The sequence below is a fragment of the Oreochromis aureus genome, linkage group 5 (genome assembly GCF_013358895.1).
Source record: "Oreochromis aureus strain Israel breed Guangdong linkage group 5, ZZ_aureus, whole genome shotgun sequence".
Lineage (NCBI taxonomy): Eukaryota > Metazoa > Chordata > Actinopteri > Cichliformes > Cichlidae > Oreochromis > Oreochromis aureus.
The window spans coordinates 18,538,560-18,560,104 of NC_052946.1; the positions used below are offsets into that span (position 1 = coordinate 18,538,560).

The 21,545-nt window shown below is 41.9% G+C and overlaps 1 non-coding gene across 1 annotated transcript; it reads right to left on the minus strand.

Annotated features, from left to right (window-relative positions):
* Positions 1-20,330: 20,330 nt before the first annotated feature.
* On the minus strand, positions 20,331-20,403 carry trnaf-gaa. The gene has a single exon. It is a non-coding gene; the product is annotated as a tRNA-Phe (tRNA).
* Positions 20,404-21,545: the final 1,142 nt, after the last annotated feature.

Sequence of the window (21,545 nt, forward strand, 5' to 3'; positions counted from 1 at the left end):
ACAGGACACACAGAGTTAAAGAATAAGTGAGATAAAAGAGGAAATGGAAAGCTTAAATGAGAAGATGCAATAGAAGAAAGAAAGCAGGAGATTATTCGCAGTGCTTATTTCAACAAGAAGAACGGCTGCAGAGACAGAGGAGAGAGAAGTTGGGAAGGAGAGTAGTTTAAATTTTTGAGATGGTAGGACAGCATAGCAGAGATGATGAGTATGGCTCTATGTAACGCTTAACTTCGCCCATCACTTCTCCTGTTCTCTCTAGTGCTCCAACACAGGATGCTATTAGAAATGAGAGCCCTAAATCCAGGATCTGTTATGTCTGGTTTGTTAGGTATTAATCTCTGCTAGTGCAGACATTAATGAGGCACAAAAGGACTGTGACTTTTCTCTGATGTTTATATCTCACAACAGGAAACACTAACATGTAAAAGAAACAATTAAAAAAATAACTTTCTGTTTTGCTTTTAGTATTGCCCTGCATGTACACAGGATGTTGTTTTGAATTAACCAGTACTGTACATCTATAAACAGGGTAGCTTTAATATGGCAGTAAAATGACCAGAATTTACACTGTTTATTGTGCAGTTTATGACTTCTGATTAACCATAACTTGTCCTGCATTATCACTGTCATTCTTGTATTAATGGTATATGGTAAAGCTTTAAATATTTGAATACAAATTAAATAAAATGATTACAGTACAAAGATATATGATTATAGGTTATCGTTTAATACACCTGTTCCCCATTTCTCCCCACCTGTACACGGCCTCGTAAGCAGTCTGGTCTAAGATTACCAACTAGATCTAAGCAGCTTTGTTGGCACAACAAAGACAGTGCATGCACTCAGTGACAAACCATGGTGCTGCATAAAATAACCACATCCCTAAATGTAAACAGAAAGATCGGTCATGTGATAGTCTGCTCACTCTGTTTTGTCATGGTTCCGGCATCCTGTGTTTCTCTTGAATGTCATTGCGAGTAGGTATAAATTCAGTCTCCCTGCGCATCATCTGCACCAGTATCGTTTCTTCCTTCACATAGTGGGCTGGAAATCATCTTTTTCTTGGTGTTGCATTCTCACAAACTTTGGACAGCTGTTGCAGGTTACATAGAAGACTCATACATGTGAATATGCTTGGCACTGTTTTGTATGGATGTGTTTTTCCTTTTCATTTGTAATTTACTATTTGTCATGAATCAAATGTATAAATTGTTAGTTGTATTAAGTTGACAAAAAACCCCCCCAAAACACTACCAAGAACAACTACAATAAAAAACAGTTTCCTGTTGAGCATTTTAGGTCTCTGAGTAATTTAAATGCAGCCTCCATCATTCATTCACTCTGTGACAGATGCTGCAAAGTGCCATTACAAGCAGCTCCCGGGCGGTGAACAGATAAAAGTCCAGGATTCAGCAAGGAGAAAGAGTCCCAAGATGCACAAGGTAACTGACAGATATGATTTTGGTGCGAATCAACCTCGAGCTGCTCTGGCACAATCAGGTCCCCTTTTGGATGTTACAATGCCTGCACATACACGTGAAGAAGCTGAAAGGCTCTGGTCGCTAAGGGCGTAACGTGTTTGGGGTGGTGTCCTCTGCTGCACCCCTCTGGGTCTGTTTCATTGTCTCTAACTGGATTAGGATGGACAGATAAAGATGGAACGAGCGGAAAGAAAAATAATGCCATTAGTACCTGCAGACTGAGCACTAGTGATCCGCCATCAATCCAAACTCGTTCGACCACGATTGACTAGTGATAAAGACTTTTAAGTGAAGAGCACTTTGCCCTCTGTGTGATAACCATACATTTTGGGATGGTGCGTTTACTAGCAGAGTAAACATTACATGTATTAGCATTGGTTGTTTTTTAAAGGTTTGATTTTTGTGAATCAATCAGATGGAATCTCATTGTAAACCAGCTTCTCATTGACCATCTATGTTACGAGCAGCCTGATGAGGAGAGACTTGACTGTCTGGAATGCACAAGCCAGCAGTGGGCTTCGTATCTTTGTTCCCAGAATAATCAGTGGCTGTAGCCGTTTCCTATAAGTCAGCCAGAAATCTCCCTGTAAAAAGTAGAAATACCACAAACAAGAAAAGACAGCAGAATGTAACGGTAATAGCGAATTTGTGAGCCACAATCTGCTACGATCTCCATTAAGTGGCAGTGAGCAGAGAGCCAGTCTGATAACCTTGCTGTCTGGCAGCCTGCGCTATCTGTTAAGGGAAGACTTCATTGGATTAAGCATACCCTCCTACAAACCAAAACATCTGATCTCTAACTGATACATGGCATTATTAATTACTAAGTGAAATTACAGATGGACAGCTGGTAAATTAGTGAGTACACTGTGGGCAGGACATCCTGAAAGTCTTACAGTAACCTCCTTTATTCCTTTACCGCCACCCCCACCACGCACCACCACCGTGATGCTTTTCAAAGGATTCTTTTTCAAATGGCAGCGAGCTGCGTGTGTTTTAACACAGCTCCGTCCGGATGTCTGTGCCAGTTATTTATTGTAAACCTACTGGCGCTATAGGTGAATTTATTTTCTCAGTTCTTATTTAATTGAGCGTTATCTGTGAAGTCAACCAGAACATGGAAAGCTTTTCCAACAATGTCTTGGCAACGCTCAAATTCAAAGAGTTTGATATCAACCAGGATCAAACCTTGCACTAATTTTAGTATTTATTTGCTATAGAGATAAAAACAAAAATACAGTCTGTGGGACCGACAAACTTTTTGAAGCCAGCCTCAAATAGCAGGTTGAGAAACTGCAATTTTCTGCTTCATTTTTCAGATGCACATGTTGCCATTTGTTGAGGACTAACCCTGTCATTTATATCTTGAAGGCAAAATAAAAATAAGAGGAGCTAAAAATCATGTCAGCTCCTGCACCCCACAATTTTTATCTGTCATGACCAACAACGAGGATCCCAGTACTATTTCCTGTTTTTTTTTTTTGTATGTTTGTCATCAAGCAAATTAAAATATTAGGCAAAGATAACACAAATAAACACAAAATGCAGTTTCTAAATGAAGGTATTTATTATTAAGGGGGGAAAGAATCCAAACCTACATGGCCCTGTGTGAAGAAGTTAAAGGGTTTTTGAGGATGAACCGCCTTTTTAAAGTCATACCACAGCATCTCAATCAGATTCAGGTCAGGACTTTGACAAGGCCACTCCAAGGCTCCACGAGCCTTTATGTTCCTTTTGCTCAGTAGTGGTTTTCGTCTTCAAACTCTACCATGCAGGCCTTTTTTGCCCACTCTCCTATTTATGATGGAGTCATGAACTCTGACTTTAACTGAGGCAAGTGAGGCCTGCAGTTCTTTGGATGCTGTTCTTGGGTCTTTTGTGACCTCTTGGATGAGTCGTCACTTCGATCTTGGGGTAATTTTGGGTCGCCGGCCAGTCCTGAGAAGGTTCACCGCTGTTCTGTGTTTTTGCCATTGGTGGATAACAGCGCTCATTGTGCAGCTTAAGAAATGGCTTTAAACCTTTTTCCAGACTGAGAGATCCCAGTTACTTTGTTTCTCATTTGTTCCTGGATTTCCTTGTATTGCAGCATGGTGTCTGGGTTGTGAGCATCTTTTGGTGTACTCCGCTTTGTCATGCAGGTCCTATGTAAGTGATTTCTTGATTTAAAACAGGTGTGGCAGTAATCAGGCCTGGGTGTGGCTAGAGAAACTGAACTCAACTTTCTAAAAATGTGATACACCACAGTGACTTTATGTCATAATTTATATATAATTTCCCCCCCTTAATCATAAACACCTTAATTTAGAAGCTACATTTTGTGTTTTTACATCTATTATCTTTGTCTAATTTTTAAATTTGCTTTATGATCTGAAACTTTTAAGTGTGACAAACACACAAAAACAGGAAATCAGGAAGGGGGCAACACTTTTTCACATCACTGTATGAGCATCCTATACATAATATGTTTTACACACACTATACTCATTAGTGTTTAGACTGTGGTCTTCAGTCTATATAAAATACTGAGGGCCACACTGAGGGCTGAAAATGGGAAGAAAACAAAAAGACTGATTGATCGAGATAAAATGAGGAAGAGAAGCCGCAATGAGCATCCCAGCTGACTTAATGGATGACAAATCTCTCGCTGAGGTGTTGGAATAAAGCTTTGCTTAAACGATTACACTCAAGTCTATTTAACAGCAAACATGATCTGCCAGATTTGTTTTTATTTATTCCTAATATTATATCTTAGAAATGTGATTGATATTAGTGTGAGTGAGATAATGTGCCGCTTGTAGCAAAGCCATTGCCTCAGTGTTATTTGAAAGGAAGCGTGCTGGCATGAATGAAGATGCTTGAATGCGGAGAGGGAGAAAGCGAGCATTAACACTGTGGAAGTGGCGCTGTTCATTTGTCAGGAGATGGATTGCAGCCATTGAGAGGAAAAGCTTTTAATTTGGCTCTGGTGTGGTAATTAGGTTTCAATTCGCTGTGCTCACTAAGAGGAATGGGGAGGGTAATGAAGTTAGTCATTTTACTGTGTGTGTTTGGAGAGAGGAAGAGGAGTGGGCGGAGGGGTTAAGTATGCACACTCTACATTTTTTAGTGCCTCTCTCTGGCTCTCATACTCTAATTCATTGTGTAATGCTGTTTATTGCGGGTATCACCATGCTTTAATGCATTAGTTAAGTGGTCCCAACACATTACTGTAATGGAGATAGAACATGAAAACACGGTGAAACCTGATATACCTCCACTCTAAGGCTCTCTCTTTTCCAACTTAATAATGTGGCTCTTCACCCTATACAAAATATTTTCCTTCTGTCTCGTTTGTTCTCTGTCATTTCCCCAAAGTCTCCTTCCCCCGATCTCTTTTCCCTTTGCGTCTGAACTGTGTTTATGTCACTAATGGCTTGGTATAACATGCAGAAAGGACAGGACATGGGAAGCTCGGGTTACATGACCTGGGAAAAAGAGGAGAGGAGGAAGCAGAGTTTTCTTCCTTTCCCGAGAAGGAAGCATGATATGCTGGCCACAGAAGAACGAATTAACATGGGAGAAGATGTGTATACCGATGCTGTGTCTTTTAGTATACGTGGAAAATTAAAGCAATTTCTTAAATTAAAAATTAGCAGAACAAAAAAAAATGTTGAAACTTGCACATGTCGTGGTTTGCATATTCCTGTCCATGTGTGTTTGTTAGACTTATGCCTCATGTGTATGCGTCTGTGTGTGTGTGTGTTTGTATATGTGGCGGTGGGCACAGTAGCCACATGACGACCCCTGTGTGACCCCTGAGAAGCGTGTAGGCGCCGGGTTCAGTCTGACTCTTGTCACATGATCCTCTGCTGCCCTCCCTCTCCATTCACAATAGAGTATTAATCTGACCAACACACACATACACACAGCTCAAAAGCAGCCACGCACACCTTGTGCAAAATAAAACTCACACATATATATTAATGCTGTCTTTCTCTCCATGTGCAGAACAGCACAACAGTCACTATCTTAAATACAGTTTTCTATGTTCATGTTTGTTTGTCTTCTTTTTTTAATGCTCCCTGCACAGTCTCATCTGTGGCCCGATGGCTGAAAAGTTTTCTCAAAGTCTCCATTCACGGGCCTCACAGCACTGCTCGGGTATCTCTCCTTCTGTCTGCTCACTCTCTCCCTCTCTGTGGTTCGTCATTAAGGGATTAGAGGGGTGAGAGACGGATGAGGTGGTCTCAGGTGGCGCTGGGTTTAGTGTAAATAGAGGACGTGTGCCTCCTGTCAATCATTTCACCTGCTTTTGCCCAAGCGGATTCAAAGCTCTGTGCAGATTTTTAGTTTTTTAATCGTTATGTCTCCGACCGGTCGATATCAGTTAATATACTGTTACTTTGCTTGCCGAAGTTGACTTCCTCTTACCTTTCCCGTCTCTCCCACGGTTGGGGCGCAGGGCCTCCAGTGTCCCGGCATCCTTGGTGTGTGGGCTGACTCTAGCCTGGCTTCCTGTCATAGAAAATTGCGGAACCATGTTCCCTACACACACACACCCTCAGCAGCCTGCAGCCATAGGTGGTAAGACTGAGTGCGTACGTGTGTGTGTGTGATATAGTATATGCTGCTCGCTCATGCAATATAGGCCACTGTAAGAAAACTGTCACAATAAACCCACTCAAGGTGCTTTAGGTTCTCCAAGATATCCTGACACACACATAAAAACATAATTGATGAAAAAGCTTAATTTCTCTTTAGAACAGCGAGTTTTAGTCATACTTTTTAATGAAAAGCAGTACACGCATGCATACAAAGTTACAGTAACCGTGGTTTACAGGGTAACTGGGGTACTCATACACATGCAGGTGTAACAGGAGTACAGCTCGGTACAAGGTGTAATTTATAGGTGGAGAAGATGAGTAGGGTGAAGTTTCAGAACATGGACTAATAACCTCACGGCGTCACTCAATCCATGGCGATTGTGCCGGAGCTCCTTGGCTGCGTTGTTGGAGCAATCTGAGCAGCATTGTTCCCATATGTGGCCCAGAGAAGTGGTTCATGAAGGAAGTATTTTCTTAAATGACAATAAAAAGCACAATAAGAGGGTGTAAGCAAGCGGTTTGATCATGTGTAGATCACAAAGGATTCAGTTTAGGAGAGACACATGGATTTCCTTACACTCTGTGCACTTGAGTATGGGGAGGCTGAAGTGTGTGAAAATCTCTGACTGAATATGTGCTCACATGATATATTTGTTTTTGTAACTCACACAAGTCTCTGTTCTTGAGATGAGACTTGGCCCATACAAAGCAGCGGAAAGATTTCTGCTTCACACATCATCTTATTAGTGTTTGACTTTGAATTTTGTCTGTTTTTTATTTTTGTTTTGTTTTTGTAAAGGTCAATGTCTCCGACCTCTAGACTGACGTAAGTGGCTGGGCTTGGGCCTACATTGACTCCAGGACCCTCACAGTGGCACAGAAAACACATTGTGCTAAAACCAGCTGCCTAAACCCCCGCACCCTCTCTGCTAGTGGTGTGGTGACACAGCACGGATGGAGGCTATCTGACTCACTCATCAGCAGATCAGGAGAACGAGACCTTAGAAGGAGTTGAATGGAGACAAATGGGAAAGTCTAGTTCAATGAGAGCTTTACTGACTGAGAAAGAAATGGGAAATTTCTTACTTATTTTGCACACATATTTACCAGAATTTTGCAAATAAAATTATCTATTTCACTAAAAGTTTTTGAGATAAATTCAGTCTCTGCCAAGTGACTGCAAATAAACCTACATTCATTTCCTTTGAAAGGCTGCTTTTTGCAGTCTGTCCACTTTTGGCAGCTAATACTTTTCCACCCTGCACAACATTTTCTACTCTCTTACACGTTGCCTTTCTCCTTCCCTGCTGTGCTGACTATAAACTTTCATTCTCACTTTTTTCATTGTAAAGGATGGACTGGTTGTTACACAGCACTTTTTTACTCTGCTTGTGCAATCAGAGCAATTCATACACCAAGCATCATTCCCCTCGATTCATACTTTTCTTCCTAAACCTGTGTTTTTTATATACCATTCACACTCCAAATGCATGAATGCATTTGAGAGCAATTTTTCAGCTGAAAGCCCTGCCTAATTTAAATGTGACGAGCATCTTTTTTTGCCCTCCTCATATTGCTGCTGCTAATATTGAGAGCTTTTTGCTTTATTAAATAGTGCAGTGAATGGAAGACAGGAAAGCAGAGGTGAGACACATTAACATTGCTGAGTTGAGCCCAGACTGCTGCCTTTAACCACGTGGCTTATGATCACCTTCTCAACCTGTGAGCAAAACCAAGGCCCTGCTGCTGTCTGATTTAATCATGGACCCAAAGTTTGTGGAGAGCTTAAACATCAATTTATGTGTCTTAGATTACTGGCTTTGATGACACCAAACAGGAGTTTCTTAGTGCAAGCATCCAAGGTGTCCAAGCAAGTAGGTGTGCATCAGGTCATGGGATGTTCACAGGTTTGTGATTTGTGAATGCATCCCCCAGGGTCAGACTGTCAACACAGAGTTCTATTGTAACATCCTGAAGTGTTTTTTCAGTTAGTCTTTTCTCAGGATCTACCCTGCTCATGGTATTTGCAACTCACTGCAACTTTGTTGTCTTCCTTAAGTGAAATTAAGTGTGTGATGTAACAGCAAAATGAACACACAATGAAGAGTGAAGGTGTTGCAGTGGTCCAGTCCAAAGGCTAAACATCAATCTGATTGAAATGCTGTGGCAAAACCTTAAGAGGTCATGACATAAATGAAAGTCACTGAAGCAAAGCAAGTTTCTGAAAAATTTTTGATCAGAATTTCTCCACAACAACATAAGCGTCTGATGAAGTAATGCAGAAAATGATTACTTCCTATTTATTCCTGTTAAAGGAATAAATAGGAAGTTAAAGGGTTTTTTTGTCACACGACTGTATAAAAAACCCCTCATATGTAGAGTACTGCATTGATTCTGTTGCTTTGCAGCCTTTTCACTATGCAGGAAGAGCTACTTTGACTGTTTTTTTGGACAATGCAGTCAGGCATGTCCATAGATGGTATAAAAGATGGATGAGCTACTGTAGAGATTGCCTATTGGTTTGTGAAGTCCCATAAAGCCTCAAGTAAGCAGCTACTATCTTGTTGTTTTGATGAGTGAAGAGTAGATCTGGACAGTAGCTGATAGGGCAAGGGTGGGCAACTCCAGGCCTCGAGGGCCGGTGTCCTGCAAGTTTTAGATCTCACCCTGGGTCAGCACAGCTGAATCAAATGATTAGTTCATTACCAGGCCTCTGGAGAACTTCAAGACATGTTGAGGAGCTCATTTAGCCATTTGAATCAGCTGTGTTGGATCAAGGACACATCTAAAACCTGCAGGACACCGGCCCTCGAGGCCTGGAGTTGCCCACCCCTGTGATAGAGGGATGATTATCCAGGGCATTGGCTAACTCTGAAAATTACTATAATCTGTAAAAGAACAACTCTGCAGCAGAGACATTGAGCTGTTAGCCGTTAGCATGCGTCCATACTACCTGCCCCGGGAATTCTCGCATGTTATCGCGATAACAGCGTATGTCCCCCCCTCGGCCAACGCAGATGCAGCCTGTGACTCTCTCCACTCTGTGGTCAGCAGACTGCAAACACAATCTCCGAGAGCCCTCCTCATAATATCAGGGGACTTCAATCATGCCTCACTGGACTCCACACTGCCCACCTTCGCCCAGTATGTGACCTGCCCAACCAGAGACAATAAAACACTGGACTTACTGTATGCCAATGCTGAAGAGGCATACAGTTCATCACCTCTCCCTCCCCTGGGCAGATCTGATCACAACCTGGTGCACCTTGTCCCTGTGTATGAGCCCTTAGTGCGCAGGGAGCCACCAGCCACCCGCACAGTGCAGAGATGGTCGGAGGAGGCGAGGAGGCTCTTAAGGATTGTTTTGAGTCGACTGTGTGGGAGGTGATCTGTGACGACCACGGAGAGGACATCGACAGCCTTACTACATGCATTACTGACTATATTAATTTCTGTGTGGATAACACCGCACCTACCAGGACTGTACGGTGTTTCTCCAACAACAAACCCTGGATTACTTCAGAAATTAAAGCTGTCATCAAGCAGAAGAGAGGAGGGCCTTCAAATCCAGAGACAAAGAGGAGTTGAAAAGGGTGCAGAGAGAGCTTAGGGGACTGATAAGGAATGGGAAGGACAGCTACAGGCAGAAGATGGAGAACCAGCTTCAGCAAAACAATGTTGGTGAAGTCTGGAGAGGCCTCAGAACCATCTCAGGCCACAAACATCAGAACTCTCTGCCTGGGAGGGATGTGAGGTGGGCAAATGAACTGAATCATTTCTTCAACAGATTTGATTCAGCCATGAGGCAGTCTCCAACATCGGCTGCAGACTCACCCACCCCCACTGCTGCTGTTCCACCTCTGACACCTCAGACACTTCACACCTCCTCTATTCACCCTGCTCACCCCTCCCACCCCCAACAACAGCATCCAATACACACTCAACACAAGGCTCCAGCCTGTCTCTCTCAACCACCCAGGTTCGGAGGGAACTGAGGAGGATTAAAGCCAAGAAGGTAGCGGGTCCAGATGGCATCAGCTCAAGGGTCGTCAGGTCCTGCGCGGACCAACTGTGTGGTGTGATGGAGCACCTCTTCAACCTGAGCCTGAGGCTGGGAAGAGTCCCACAGCTCTGGAAAACTTCCTGTGTTGTTCCAGTGCCAAAGACTTCACGCCCAAGGACCTCAACAGCTACAGGCCGGTGGCTCTGACATCCCACCTGATGAAGACCCTGGAGCGGCTGGTCCTGGCTCAGCTTCGGCGCCTTGTGAGCTCATCACTGGACCCACTTCAGTTTGCCTACCAGCCTGGCATTGGTGCGGATGATGCTGTCATTCACCTCCTACATCGTTCCCTCGCTCACCTGGAAACCGCTGGGAGCACTGTGAGAATCACGTTCTTTGATTTCTCCAGTGCCTTCAACACTATTCTTCCCTCGGTTCTGAAGGACAAGCTGGAGAACTCTGGGTGGACCATCACCTCACTACCTGGATTTTGGACTACCTCACCGACCGACCACAGTATGTGAGGACTCAGGGCTGTGTGTCGGACAGGGTCGCCTGCAGCACAGGGGCCACACAGGAACGGTTCTGGCTCCGTTCCTCTTCACCATCTACACTGCAGACTTCTCCCACAACTCCACCCAGTGCTTCCTGCAGAAGTTCTCTGATGACTCTGCAATAGTCGGCCTCATCACTGATGGGGACGACAAGGAGTACAGAGGACTGACTCAAGACTTTGTGGACTGGTGCCAGCTGAACTACCTCCAGATCAATGCCAGTAAAACCAAGGAGCTGGTGGTAGACTTCCGCAGGCACAAACATCCTCCACTGCAACCACTGAACATCCAAGGTATGGACATCGAGGCTGTGGACAGCTACAGGTACCTTGGTGTTCATCTGAACAACAAACTGGACTGGACTCATAACTCAGATGCCCTCTACAGGAAAGGGCAGAGCAGGCTGTACCTGCTGCAGAGACTCAGGTCGTTTGGAGTGGAGGGCCCTCTCCTGAAGACCTTCTATGACTCTGTGGTGGCCTCAGCCATCTTTTATGGTGTGGTCTGCTGGGGAGGCAGCATCTCTGCTGGGGACAGGAAGAGACTGAACAGGCTGATCCGAAGGGCCAGCTCTGTTCTAGGATGCCCTCTGGACCCAGTGGAGGTGGTGAGTGACAGGAGAATGGTGGCTAAGCTGTCATCCCTGATGGACAACATCTCCCACCCCATGCATGAGACTGTGAAGGCACTGAGCAGCTCCTTCAGTGGGAGACTGCGGCACCCACGGTGTGGGACGGAGAGATTTCGCAGGTCTTTCCTCCCCACTGCTGTCAGACTCTACAATAAAGACTTTTCCAGCTGATCAAACACACAAACCCACACATGTGCAATAAGACTGCTATATGTGCAATTCTTCTTCTGACGAAGTTGTGTTTTTGTATTTTCCTACTCAGTTGTATATAGTATTTGTATTTCTATTTTATTCTATTGTATATATTATTCTATTCTATTTTATTCTATTGTATATAGTATTTTATTTTATTTTATTGTATTTTACTGCATTCCAGTGTTTTCTAATTTCTGCTACATAACTTTGCACTTTTGCTGTAACAAAACAAATTTCCCACCTGTGGGACTAATAAAGGCCATCTTATCTTATCTTATCTTATTTAGTAAGTAATCAGGAGCAGCATGGTGGCACAGTGGTTAGCAGTGTTGCTGCACAGCAAGAAGGTCCTGAGTTCAAGTCAATTGTTTGCAGGGGTTCCCTCCGGGTACTCCGGCTTCCTCCCACCGTCCAAAGACCCGCAGTTTGTGGGGATAGGTTAATTGATCAATCTAAATTGCCCATAGGTGTGAATGTGAGTGCGAAAGGTTCTCTGTCTCTGTGTGTTAGCCCTGCGACAGACTGGCGACCTGTCCAGGGTGTACCCTGCCTCTCGCCCTATGACAGCTGGGATAGGCTCCAGCGCCCCCCGCGACCCTGAAAAGGATAAGTGGAAGCAAATGGATGGATGGATAGTAAGTAATCAAACTTTTATCAAATGATAGATATCAGTAAAACTGTAACTCTTTTTCAAATATTAGATCCCACCCCCACCCCTGCCCCACTTTTCAAAACTAAAAGCTACCTCTATCTATCATTTACATTAAAGCTATTGACTGCATCAAAAGGTGGGCACTGTCTGCCATGTAAGCAGGCGTGTGGTGAACAGAGTGGACCCGGTTGCAGGACTAATCAGATAGAATTTAGCTCAAAATCTCAGCATTACGTATTTACACTACTGAAAACTGCAGAGAAAACAATAGCAATCATTGAGTAGGCATGGTAGAAAGGGGAAGTGGAGACACATGGGAACACTGCTGAACTGAATCATAAGTAACAAGACAGGGGAATCAAAACTGAACATCAGACATACAAGAGACAGGAGACTTTCAAAATAAAACAGGAAGTAAAACACAGTGAAACTCAGACTAGGACATGTGAACTTGACACGGAGACTGGCTCTAAACAGACATCTAGACATGACAGACTGAGGAGACAAAGAAACACAGAGAGATGAACATGGGACCAGGAAGGGAGAAAACACAGGGACAGGACTACAAATGGGACTACAAATGTATTCATGGAGACTAAACACAGAGACACCAGACAGACATGACTGGGGATAAAGGAGGTAAACAAACACGTGGACAATGATGACAGGACACTGAAAGGGGGACAAACATAAACAAACGAGAAATCAATCACTATGTAAATGACAAACTCAGAGGCATTAGAAAATAACATATTCAGGAACTATAACATAAATTATCTTATACCTTCTAACCACAACTCAGAATAGTGGGTCAAAGTCCCAGGATCATAATGATACCATCTGCCAATCAATTAATCAGCAATGAACACTGCATGAAGAAGCATGAATCTGCTGTGTCTGCCACCAACAAGAATCATTTTCAATTATTTCAATGATTAGACAATATTTTCCTTCCAAAGTTACAAAAGGCCTCCAGGAATACTGTATGAGAAGTTAAAATGCCTTTAGAAGACTGTTCTATTATATTTTCCAGTTTAAAAAACTTAGAAGAATATTAAATATTGCTAACATTTGTTTTTAAGTTATATTACTGTTATGATCTTTTAAATACTTACATATGTTATCACATTATATCAGTGTAATAAATCTTCTTGCAGCCTATTACAGTTCAAAAGTAAGTGCCTCAGCAGTGCATATGAGTGCATGACTGTGTGAAACACACATTGTCTTCTGGCTCATTGAGTTGTAGCAGCTGAAAATGCCTTCAGTGCTTTCTGTCCAGATAAAATGGCTCCTTTGCAGGTGACAAAACAGCCTCATTATACTGGGGCTGTTTAAAAGACAATACAACAGGGTGCTATAGCCACCTCAACAATACTGTGAAATTAAAGATGTGAAGGAGCGGGTGGAGGAAGTGTACAAATGGCTATAAAGGGTTGTAGGGGCTGGGTCTGCTGGGCTATATACTGCACTGAAGCTAAAGGTGCTACAGGTGAGGCGGATCCATGTCTTTTCTTTTTCACTGCCTCTTTTTCTCTCGGCGCTCATATCCACATCTCCAGTTTCTCTCGGCCCGATTTCCATCCGTCGCCCCACCTAAGTGTGTGAAAGTGTTTGAGAGTGTATCTCCTCTTCTTAGACAGTCTTGGTGTTTTTTGTAAAGCAATCACTTGTGGGGGGGGCTTTTGACAAAAGTGAAATTATCGTAATGAATTGTAAGATTTTTATGAGGAATCAGTTGATGCTGAGCTTGGTGGCTGAAGAGTTAAAAAGATAAACTGCACAAATTGTGAAAGAAGAACAAAAGCAATAAAAAGCAGAGGAAATGAAAAGGCGTTGGATGGTGGAGGACGATAAGGGGCGCACTCGTCAGAAAGGCAATCAACTCAAATTTTTAAAAGCGAGAAAGAGAATTGAGAAGAAACAGAGATGTGATGTGTCACATCAGGACATGTTGGCAATCAAAGCTGAAAGAATCCGAGGTTCACGTGTGTGTGTGTGTGTGTGTGTGTGTGTGTGTGTGTGTGTGTGTGTGTGTGTGTGTGTGTGTGTGTGTGTGTGTGTCTGCATGTGTGCAGCTGCTTGCATATATGATTTTTGATTTTGATTAGCTCATTATCAGGTCTGATCGTAGTCACTTCTGTTGCTCCATGTGAGATATCATTGCTGTGATCTGCCTAAAGGAGATGAGTGTTGTAAACATTGCTGGAGGTGCAACATGTCAGATATACATGTTTTCAAACACTCTACACTCATCCTGTTTTCAAACCTATTAATCTCTTTCTCTTCTGTTTTCTATCTGTTTTGCTTTTGCTTTTGCTCCGTTAACAACTTTCTTGGTATCGCATGTTTCTCATCTTGTTCTTCATTCTGCATTTGCTTTTCTCCAGTTATTGGTTCCCAGCCAACCAGGCCTCTGCTTTGAGCTGTTGTATACTTTGCAGGTCACTTGAAGGTCAGGTGAGAGGTAACATTAACAGCAGAAACATTTGGCCTCCAGGATAAACTCAGAAAAGTAATTATCTCCTCTCCACTCACAGCATCCTCACTCATGGCCATCACAGGGCATAGTTATTTGTTGGAGTGAACTTGGTGTGCACGCCAAAGAAGAATGTGTCCGCTGCAGACGTGGCACTTTATGTAACACTGGAGAGGAAGTGAAAGGTAACAGTGGGTAAATGGTGAATAAAGTGAAAGGGTTTCAGACAACAGAGTGACAAAAGTAAATATCCATCCGTCCTCTTTCACTTGTTCAAGTCTGTCGAACATATCTCTATCATATTTTTCAGGAATCCTAAATAATAATTTTGAGCTAGACAATATATACCAGTGTATAAATCCTGTTCATCACAGCCTATTTACCAATATAAATATGGATATTATATTTTAAAAAAAAAAAAGCTTTTTTAAAAAATGAGTAATTAAATCTGATTAGCAGGATAATTCATAATATTGTTGAATGAGTTAATTTTTTTATGTGCTGCAGAACAGGCATTGCTTCCAGTGGTGGCATGGAGATACCTGCTCAGTAATAAGAAAATAATGACGTCACATTGCCCACTAACATCTTCAACACATCCTTTTTCCTTCTCATTCCCGTGATGCGTTCATGGTGCAAATGTAAACTTCCCAGTTGTAATTTAGCATTTAGCTAGCTACAGAAGAGGCGCAAGTATAAGGGGAATATCATTGTTTTATTTTAAAGTGGCAGGTAATTTCAAATGCAACTTTTCGAACAGATTAACAAATATCAGCAGACACACAAAGTGTTTCTGCAAAGATCTTCACACAGTGTCTCTGTGAGCTAAAGATTCAGCTGTGCAACACACGATAGATGGAGAAATATGTAAGAAAGAGAGGACACAGGTAAGCACTCCTCAGCAATTGAGACATTATAGACCAGAAGTTTAATTTTCACATGTGTTGCCCTAATTTACTAGAGTTTTCAAACCAGATGTTGGAGCTATACATAATGCATTACTGAATTATGTTTTTGTGAAAAAGTTTTGCAAAACAAATTGAAGTACACCACTTCTGTGCTCTCCAAAGGATTTATGAAAATGCCAGGCAGCTTAGTGCCCCCTAAGCTTGTTAGTTTGCTATATTATGATAACATTTAGAGGGATTTGAAGTTGGTGACTCCTTACATCTGTTGTACTGTTGCTAGGTTACATCAAGAGTAACACATGTCAATATATATTTAAATTATGATGCTGATTAGATTCACGTTTTATGTGACTAATGATTTTATGTGACTTATATCTAATTAATTATTTTCCCCACACTACACTGCTATACCTGATCTTGTGTTTATGCCATATGAATGGAGCCCCCACCTGTCAAATCCCACTTTCACCCTTACAGCATTGCAAAAATCACTTTATACTTGGCCCGGTGAAAAAACTAATATATAGATCAAAGCAAAACCAATGGAGATGCATATGAATTAACTAATACCGTTTGCTCGACTACTCAAAGCAAAACATAAAATGTATAAAATCATCCATATGTAGTACCGATCCGTAAGACACTGAGCTGCTGCAACTGCGTGCGCCGCCATCCTACACCACCACAAATTATGACTTGTTTGGAAGGATTAATCATGACCTAAAATTTCCACTATGACTTCTTCTCTAACTTTACTCAATTTATTCTTTATGTAAAGACGAGACACCTAATGGTTTGTGGCCAAAAAAGCTAAATGGCATCATCCTCTCAAGTCTTAAATAAGAGTAGAAAATAATAACTGAGATCCTGAATTGAAAGTCTTAAATGAGGGGATTTATCAAAAGAATATCATCATCATCGTTCTTTTTATTCTTGCCACCAGAGTCTCTTTGGTGGCTCTGTGTGTTACTGCTGTGATTGACAGGCATCCTGTGCAGAATGGACCCCACCTCTAGCTCTGCATCTAATGGGATAGCCTCCAACATCACCCCATCTCCCTCCCCCCTGATGTCCTTTCAATGATGGCACCTTGGTGAGTTCTGTTCTTTTTCAGTGGCACCTGAAGGGATCATCTCAAAGGCTAATTCATAATGCTTGGACAGTTATCGTGGAAAAGCGACTGTTTTTTTTATCATTTGTGCTAAATGTAGTGGGTAACTTGGAGTGTATCCATTAGGAAGTGTGTAAATATATTTGCTCAATGTTGCATAAGCGTGTGCACTTCAAGCAAACCCCAACTTTTAGCGTATATAGGCCAGCATAGGTAAGATGTACCTGAGATGTTTTGTCCCTCCTTCCCGCTTTCTTGCCCTTTCGGCCTAGATACCCTGCCTCTCAGATTTCCTGAGGGCTGAGCCCTGGGCTTTCTGTCAATTTTGTTATAAGATAGTGGGGCCCAGACGCCCAGTCCCAGGAGCCCTAACACAGCGCATTAGCCAAGTGCCTACAGTGTAGTACTGTCAGGCAGATGTATTTCTCCCTCCCTCTGTCCTGGACCCTCCTTCTTCCTTTCATTGGCCTAACAGGCAGAAGAAAAGAGGTGATTGTTTGGGGACAAGAGGGATGAATTTGTCTGCCTCAGACAGGAGAAGAAAAGCAGTTTGAAAGGGACTTGTCAGTGGTTGTGGATCGGGTGGTTGGAGGGTGTCCCACTTTTCAGAGAGAATGCACCGTGTGTCAGCATGTTCTACCTTTCCTCCCGAGCCCAGTCTACAGTCACAGTGTGTGTCTGTAGTGTGTATGTGAATGCTTGTGTCACGTTATGTGGAGTGAGTACATCAGTGTGTGTGTCTCTTTTACATTTTTGTTCCAGTATGGTTAGATGGGGACCGGCCTGCATGTGTTTGTAAAACAGATACTTGAACCTCTTGCTGGGATTAAGTCATTCATTTTCTGTTTGTTACACTCTAGAGAAAGTTGTGTCATTGTAGAGTTTTTTTTTTTTTTACAAAATGTGGAAAGGTTTGTGTTGTTTCAAGGGTCATCAAGAATCATCACACATAACACAGGGACCTCTCTAATGCGATGTAATGGCTGGAACTGCTTTTATTTGCGGTCTGCAGACAGATGATAGCGATGATGGTCGTATTTAAAGCTGGTCTTCTATTTTTTTGCTGAGTCAGCACTGAGCTGTGGTCAGTGCATGTGCCTACCTTTACCTGTGCTTTAGAGCTTAATTTTTGTGCTTCAGGCTTTCCTATTAAGCAACACAGTAAATATGTTCTCTTCCATTCCTTTCATGCCCTTTCTACACTGAGTGTAATCCTTTTCCAATTGCAATTATTGCATCTTTAGTTTTTGCTTTAAATGATTTGAAATTTAAAGTCTTTAAGCTGAGGAGTTATTTGGGAATTGGAAGTTGATGCCATTTGTCAGGAGTTTTGGTGCTATGGAGGATTTTGCTGATAACGGTTTCCCTTTTTCAGTCATTCCTGTCCACTCTTTGACACCAGGTGAAATAAAGCAGATAACTAAAACAGAAAGAATACTGAAGTTTTACGTTAACTTTATTTTAAATAAAGTTAACTATTGAAATCTCAGCTCATTTTCTCTCTGTAAAATGTGACATGCTAACAGGTGTCATGCTAATGCAGTTTTAAACCTTTGCATTATTGGTCGATTGTGTTTCTGTGTCATTAACCAGCAAGAAGCCTGATATTTTAATCACACACCTCCGCTTTTTTTTAAAGAAAAGACATTTCACAGTAACGCCTTTAATAAAGTGTTTCATGCATCCATTAACAAACCAAACTGGATACCCTATATATGTATTTTCCGTATTTTGCCCCTTTCTTATGCAAAACTGAACCCTTGTCTCCACTATAGCTGTAATAGAAAAGAAGACACTTTTTGGCCATTAGCTCACCTAGGTTGGTACCTAGGCACCAACTTGCCTAGGTACCTGTCAGGATGGGACCTATTAAGGACTAAAACTACACGAAAGAGTGTTCATTTAACATACACTGCTTAGTGTGTTTTAAGCTGTAATGACACTCAAGATTGGCTCTTCTATCACTTCTAACACACTTCTGACACATATTTGCAAACTAGGCATGCTGGTTTGCCTTTTAAGTCAGCAAAAAATACATATAATTTTCAATTTCTTTTGAAAAGTGCAATATTTTGCATGTTTTTACTTGCTTAACAATCTGTGATGATGACCTGGACCTAGGACCTCTATGACAGATTCTTTTCATTTATTTTATTACAGAAAATTACTACTACTACTAATAATAATACTTTATGAATTGCCTCCTGGGCCACTTGAACACTCATGCACAGCATAGACAGTCTTGAGACTGGACTTCACCTCTAAATCAAAAAATCTGCATTATGGTGATTTTTCCACATCAGTTTATCAGTTTGACAGTGCTGATCCCCTCTTTCACTTCCCTCTAACTTTGTCTTTGTGTATATCTTGAGATCCCTGCAGAGACAAAATGTTTGTGCTTTGGAAGTAAATCTCATTGAATCTCCTGACATTTCTTTCTTGGTTACTCAGTAGAAAAACGTGGAACCAGTGTAATCTGTCAGGGTCACTGAGTCTTTTCAGTCGCGTAATGTTTCTTGAACCATGTGCAACGCAGCTGTTGGACCACTGGCAGCATTTTTCCAAAATGAAATTAATAATTTGAGTAAGATTCTGAGGAAACTGTAAAGCTAATTTCAGTTTAAATTTTTAGTTTCCAGTTTCTTTTAAGTGGCACAATGACTCTAAGGTGCTGCATATCTTTAGCCCTTTAAACAGTTGCAATAGTATCCCAGACTTCACCAAGCACCATGCCAGCACTCAGTGCCAAGTGAATGTTCTCATATCTACAAATTTGCCATCAGCTCCGTAATCGGATCATCTGCACACAGTAAATCCAAATTTTTCAAGAGTTGTAAATAAGTAATTTATCTCCGTTTGTCACAACAGAAATCCTACAGTGCTACAATTTGATTTGCTGTTTGTTTTTGTCCAAAATAGATTGTTATTGTTAACCTTCTGGAGTCAAGAAGAAGGCCCATGACCGATTTAAGATAACCTAGCAGCAACCACCCTCACTGAGGCTCGTTTCAGCTCGCGTTAAAACTGCAGACGTGAAAACTGCACACCGGTTTTTAATCCCAGCAGTGGAGTGATGTGGATTTTATTGACAGTTGGATGCATATAATCTTATACCACAATTACAGAGTGAAGCAAACACAATAACTGTGTTTATGTTGTCTATGTTGTGAGGACATGTAGGGCTTCGTGCATATGATGAACTGAGCAGGTGATCTGAATGTTCTGGCTCCATTATGGTCAGGAACTTCCTACAAAATGTATTCATATATGTGCACAGTCAACATATTTCTTTCTTTTTATCCATTACACGTGATCCCTAACATGTTCCTGTTGTGCACTTTCAAGCTTGCCAATGCATTGCTTAGTAAAATATCAAATTTATCCTCTGTGATCGGCATACTTCTTTACGTCTTTCTCTCTCTTTATCAGCAAAACAAATACAGAAACTTTGTGAGGTGGTGTGAATGTGAATCGTCTGTAGTCTCCAACCAGGACTTTTGTTTTAAAAAGTAACACATACTTCATTGATCTCATCTCATTTAACCCATTCACTCAGTGAAGCAGGCAGCCACCATTCTAGCGCACGGGGAGCAGTGTGTAGGAATGGTAGCTTGATCACGGGTACCTCAGGGTAGCTGTTCAGGGGATTTGTACCCCTGACCTTCTGATCATGGGGCCACCACTTCACCTACTGAGATATCCCTGCCCCAAAAATCATCTACCTTACTGCCGAAACCCGGGATTGAACCAGGGACCTTTAGATCTTCAGTCTAACGCTCTCCCAACTGAGCTATTTCGGCAGTACATGTTGAGTTGAAGTCACACTGACACAGTGGCATCCCATATGGCCATCCCAGCGATTTATTTAGTTTTTGGTTGGGAGAATAAGTTATTGACTCATTTGTTTCAGGGGTTTCTTCTGTGTGACTATATTATATTACTAACATACTTTCTGGATGCCAATATGCATAAGTTTTGGAGTAAAATAAAACTTGGGCTACAGAATTAAAGACACATAATCCTTCAAAAAGTCTGCTTTGATTTAAAAGCCATGAAAGGAATCTCAGCAATATTTTATTTTTTTTTATTTTTTTTTATTTCTGGTTTCATTATAAAGTACTCTGTGATTTTATCTGTAAAAAGTGCTATATAAATAAATGTTGCATACTTACTTACAATATAATCAACTTTCTAAAGCTGAGACTATCCCGAAAATCCAAGAAAACCTTTAAAATATAATTTCTTAATTTGCGTGTAATCATATTCTCACTGCTTGCTGGCTTTCAATTCAGCAGCTGCTCCTCAATAAACACAACCATAATTCAGCACTTAAGGATCCAGACCTAATCTGGGTGAGTTGTTTTCTTCCACTGCTCACTGACACCCCCTCCCTTCATCATTATTAGTTTTCTGCATTGGGTTAAACACCGGTCCTTTTACCTTTCATCTCCTTTATCGCATCGGCCTGTTAAGACTCCTCTGAAGTCACTTCTGTCCTTGTTTTTGATTCTAGTAATTGAATTTAGTAGAAAAACAAATGGAGTTGTTGCAATACAGGTGGGAGTTATAAATCTCACTTGTGAGGAGATTTAGGATGCCCACCCAGTCCTAAAACCTTTGCTCTGCTGAGGTCCCCAGAGAGGTTCAACTCTGCAAAATGACTCTCATTACTTGGCTGCTTTTTATCTCCTATTTTTAGCAAAAGTCTCATGTTTTCGCTTTGTCATATTTTTGGGGAGGACGTGGCCTTTTAAAAGGGTCTGTGAACAAGTCTGTGGGAGGCCTTGGAAGAATAACAGAGAAAGTGCTTCCAAGGTGAGAGGTCGTGAAAGTCTTGAGATGAGGCCGTAGGCTGCACTTAGGTTGACCCGTAGCTGTACGTCTCTGGGCTCGCTGCCTCAGGCGAGGACACCCTTCAGTTTTCTTAGGAACTCTTGCACTC